This window comes from Aythya marila (genome assembly GCF_965140915.1).
Source record: "Aythya marila genome assembly, chromosome: W".
NCBI classification, from domain to species: Eukaryota; Metazoa; Chordata; class Aves; order Anseriformes; family Anatidae; genus Aythya; species Aythya marila.
This window is the reverse complement of record NC_139081.1, coordinates 12,176,370-12,181,964: the sequence shown is the minus strand read 5'-3', so window position 1 is coordinate 12,181,964 and position 5,595 is coordinate 12,176,370.

Below are 5,595 nucleotides of genomic sequence, written 5' to 3'. Positions count from 1 at the left end.
TTGAACTTTTCCTATTGTAATCTACAGTGGTTAATATTCCACTGTTTTCCTAGAAGCTCTTTACTAGTCAATCCCAATCCCTCCAAAATCCACAATATATAGATACACAAGTGTACTGGGTCTGGCTGGAATGTTAAATTTCCCGGCAGCAGCCCATACAGTGCCGTACTCTGGGGGGTTCTTCACAGAGAGGGTGGTTGCACACTGGAACAGGCTCCCCAGGGAAGTGGTCACTGCACCGAGCCTGTCTGAATTTAAGAAGAGATTGGACTGTGAACTAAGGCACATGGTCTGAACTTTTGGGTAGACCTGTGCGGTGTCAAGAGTTGGACTTGATGATCCTTAAGGGTCCCTTCCAACTCAGGATATTCTATGATTCTATGATTCTATGATTCTATAATGTTAATAGTCCCGCCTCAACTGAGGGTGAGATCTCAAAATCATGGGTGTGAGCCCTTTGGGGCAGAGGGACCATGATGGGTCTGAGAGAGTTGTCATGGAAAGAGAAAAGCAGCTAACTCTTAAAACAACCTGAGTTTATGAGTGAGCTCAGATTGCCAGTGGGACTGCTCAGGGAACTGTAGACGACTGCATTCCCCTGACTGACCCCCCACTGAGACTCTAATCACCCCGGAAATAATGAACGGTAAATACCAAAATCTGTGTAAATTGGGAACTGCGAATCTTTTCCAACAAAATCCAAAAGAAACCCCTATGGAATTTTTGGACTGACTATGAAATGCAATGGAAAACAAAACAAAACAAACAAAAGAAACTGGAGAAAATAGGGGCTAAATTAGAACAAGGAAAATGGACACTGCCAGACAGGCGAGAGATATGGCCAAAAGTTTATGCAAAGCAAATATTGGGACGTTTGCATTCACAAACACATTGGGGTACAAAGGCGTTAAGTGATCATTTACTTAAACAATTTGGTTGCATTGTTTTTTTTTGAAATAGCAAAGCAAATTACATAACCGTTGCTTAACTTGTCAGAAGATAAATAAGAAAGAGTTTCAACAAGCAGCCACGGGAGGGAGATACAGAAACAAACAGCTTATAGGCCTTTTGAGAAAGTACAAGTTGGTTTCACTGAATTGCCCAAAGTAGAGAGGATAAAATATCTATTGGTAATAGTAGATCATTTAACACAATGGGTAGAAGCTTATCCCGTAGCACGAGCTACAGCACAAATGGTGGTAAAAATTCTATTAGAATACCTGATACCTAGATATGGGATAATCCAGTATATTGATTCTGATCAGGGCACACACTTTACTTCTAGAATAATAAAATTATTATGTCAATCATTAGGTATTCAGTGGGAATACCATACTCCGTGGCACCCACAAAGCTCAGGGAAAATCGAAAGACTGAATCAAACAATAAAACAACAATTGGCTAAATTATTGATCTGATTTGATTAAATGATTTGATTAAAATCAAATGCCCTGAACGAAATGCTTACCATTGGCACTTTTAAACATAAGAACTAAACCACACAGTGAGACAGGATTATCACCATTTGAAATGTTATATGGTATGCCTTATTCTCAAGGGATGACCCTAGGGAATGTTAGGAATGTTCTAATCTCCTGGGGGGGGGGGCTTGGCCAGTGAAGGGAGTGATTCTAGAGAAGTGGTTCCTATAGAATTCGGGGATACATGGGTGGGTGATAGGTCCTAAACCCCCTGCAAGACACTCACTGGGGGCAACCAAGGGCTGTGGGAATTGCCACAAGTAAAATTCCCAGATGGGTCAGATAAAATCGAAGACCAAGGACCAGGAAGAAGGGAGCAAAAAGTCCATTATGAATAATGATTAGAAATTGGAACAATAGGGGCCCCAGAAAATTAAAGAGTAAATTAAAAATGATCCAGTATTATATGACAGAATGACCAAAAGAACCCTTAAGACCCCATGTATTTTGATCCACGGAGGACGGGGTCTGTCAGGCTTTGAACATTAATAGTGGAATACCCGTGGATCCGGAAAAGAGCAAGCTGAAACATTGGAATTAGAAATTAGAGAGCAATTGATTAAGAATGAATATGTGCTACTGTGCTGTGCTGTGCTTATACCTCCAGATAACAGGAGCCTCTTGGACCCTGAGAACCAGATCAAAAACAACCTCATGGTTCGGACTTTAATCAAGGGGTCTGAGATAAGGAGGACTGTTCACAAAGGGACAGGTTAGGAATATGTATAGGAATGTTCATGTATATGTAACTCTTTACTAAAGCAAGTCGCCACGTTAGGCGTGCACGACTTTGGTGGGACTACCCGCCCCGTGCTGCCCAGAACTGAGTAAACATACCTACTTTACAGTCTTACTGATTGTGGAGTCAGCTTTCTGTGAGTCATTTTGGTGAGCCAGGCAAGAGACACTCTGCTCGGCTGCGGGATCGGCTGCGGCGCAGACGCCCCTAGGTGCACCCTGAGTGTTTTGCTCGGAGGGGACTCCACTCTCAGCTGCTCACCGCGGGAGCAGACAAAGATCTCCTGAAACTGCAGACAAACAGTATGTTTTTGGCTGCTGGAGGGATACTAACTGGAGTGTTAGTAATTGTATGTGTTATTTTTAAATGTCCAGGTATTTTGTGTTGAAAGTATTTGTGTAAATGTAAGGGTTTGAAACAAAGTGTTACAAGTCACTTCACGAAGAACACAGTCATAGACAATACTTGTTTGGTTGGTTATCATTCTAAACTATATTCTTGTGGTATGAATGAGATATGCTAGAGGCCTCTGTGTGCGATTGTGCTGTGTGAGTGAGATGCAAAGCGAGTGCAGAGTTCCGATCCGTGGTTCCGTACTCTCCGCAAGGGGAGTGGGCAGAGACGAACGAAGTGTGTGACAGACTGAAAAGAAGTGCTATTTTATCCAAGTTTTGAGTGGTGGTGCCTAATATATGGGCCTGGCGGTGTATCTTGTGATCCTATTTTTGCTCTTAAATGTTTTGACTGTGACAAGAAAAAGGCGGGAGCATGATCTGACTCTATTGTCGTGCTTTCAGCCGTGTTTCCTGCAACATATGAGACCCGAACAGGCTGAGGCCCGCACAGGCCGAGACCTGGACTTGCTGAGACCCGGACTCGCTGAGACCTGAACAGGCCGGGAGCCCGGAGCGGCGCCGAGAGATTGAGTTGCTACAGGAGACCAGAGGCATCAGTGGACAACGGCAGCCGACCCTCACCGTATGGCAAGCCGGCACAGAGCAGAGGGGCGGACATCAGGACCCTGCAGCCTGTCTGACGTAACCATAGGGGCAGCGGCAGCAGCGGCTCTGTTGCTTCACTCAAGCATTCTTTTTATAAGAGGTTTATCTTGCAAATTCAAAAAAGACTATTCGTCCCCAGATCGGTGTTATAACTATTACTAATGACGACTTAGCTCTATCGCGGGGCAGGAGTGCAGAGACGCAGATTACACTGCCAAATGACCACCAGCAGGCTCTTTCACAAACCGCTTCTAAGGTTGCAGCTGGCACTGCCTGCAGCCGTATAGCAGACGTTACACTCTCTTTCCTAACTAGTAATCATGTGTCTCATCCATTTGTGGTGAATGGTCAGTAGCAAAAAGAAAAGGAGGATGCCACTGACACTAACAGCATGGGTAATAGGAGTAGTATAAGTGACACAGGTGACGGTGCGGGGCGCTCTGCCTGCTGCTTGCCCTCGCCTGCCTGTGCACTGCTGCCTATGGTGCTAGAGTAAAATGTGAAGACTGCTCAGATGGCAGTGATGAGAGTGCTTGTGTGAAGAAGATGTGTGCTGAATCTGACTTTGTGGGCAACAGTGGTCAGTGTGTGCCAAACAGATGGCAGTGTGATGGGGATTGTCCTGGTTTCAGTTAGAACAGAATTAATTCTCTTCCTAGTAGCTGGTGGAATGCTGTGTTTTGGCTTAGGATGAGAAGAGTGCTGATAACACACCGATGTTTTAATTGTTGCAGAGCAGTGCTTATACCAAGCCAAGGACACCTCAGCCTTTTGCTCTGTCCTGCCAACAGGCAGGCTGGGGGTGCAGTAAGAGCTGGGAGGGGACAGACCCAGGACAGCTGACCCAAACTAGCCAAAGGGGTATTCCATACCATCTGACATCATGCTAAACAATATATAGGGGTGGCTAGCCGGGGGGAGGGGGCCGGACTGCTCGGGGTTAGGCTGGGCATTGGTCAGCGGGTGGTGAGCAATTGCATTGTGCATCACTTGTTTGTACATATTATTATTATTTTCCTATTATCACCATTGTATCATTATTATTATTATTGTTATTATTATTTTGTTATTATTATTTTCCTGTCTTATTAAACTGTCTTTATCTCAACTCACGGGCTTCACTTTCCATTTCTCTCCCCCGTCCCAGAGAGGGAGGGGGGAGGGTGAGCGAACGGCTGCGTGGTGTTTAGCTGCCGGCCGGGTTAAACCACGACAGTCTTTTTGGCGCCCAACGTGGGGCACGAAAGGTTGAGATAACGGCATATCTGACCAGAGTGTGTTAAACTAAAATTGGTGTAAGTATTAGACCTGCTTAATAGTCACTTGTCATAATGCTGATTGCTTTAATCTCAACTGTGCTGCGCCTGTTTTCCAAATTGAGTATTATAGTACATTATTTTCCGTATGTGCTCTCTGTCATGTTGTTTATCCTCTCCGGGCCCTGGTTTCAGATCATTATGGTACTGAGTGTTGTAGCAATGGCTTATGAGACGATGAGATATCTGGTCATGACTCTAACTTGGTATTTGTACTCAGTAACATCGTCGACTCTGTATTTTGGAAACTGTATCTTGGAAACTATTAGCAATTATACCTATTGTTTTTTTCCATTAGGGAGTCAATCTGTGGAGGGGAAAGGGGAAGATATTTTTTCTTACTTGATTACTCTCCCTTTCTCCTTCACCACCCCTGTATCCTCCTGGATCACTATGCCTTCCTCCTTCACCACCCTCTTACCCTCCGAGCTTGCTACAATAGCTCTCCAAGATATTGAATATCCTTGGGATACTCAGACCAGCATAGTCTTGTTGTTCTGCCTCCTGAATGCGCTTCAGGTTCTGCTTAAAGTTAAACAACTACTTAGGAAGCTCATCCGGAGATCTGCCCGGAGGCAGTATAGTTGTGGGTGGCAGGGAGTATGGGAGGATATGGGCAGGCATCTAGAGCAGTTGGCACCCCCAGTGTTTTGGAAATTCACCCCTGAACAACTGCAAAATCCTCAAAAACGGGCAGAATGCTTGAGAAAAAGGTGTCGTGATTCTGGCAGTTCCAAAGTAACACAAATCATTGTAACATGCTGGGGCCTGGCTCATGCCTATCGAGCTGCCATTGATACTGCTATCAACTTAGTGACAGACCCTGCGGCCACTCCAAGCCCGGTGACAGATCCAACGGCCACTGTGACCCCTACGGTGGACTCTGCAGCCGCTCCAGTCCCAGCTCCTGCAGCCGCGCCAGTCCCAGCTCCTGAAGCCACTCCAGTTCCAGCTCCTGCAGCCGCTCCAGTCCTAGCTCCTGCAGCTGCTCCAGTCCCAGCTCCTGCAGACGCTCCAGTCCCAGCTCCTGCAGCTGCTCCAGTCCCAGCTCCTGCAGC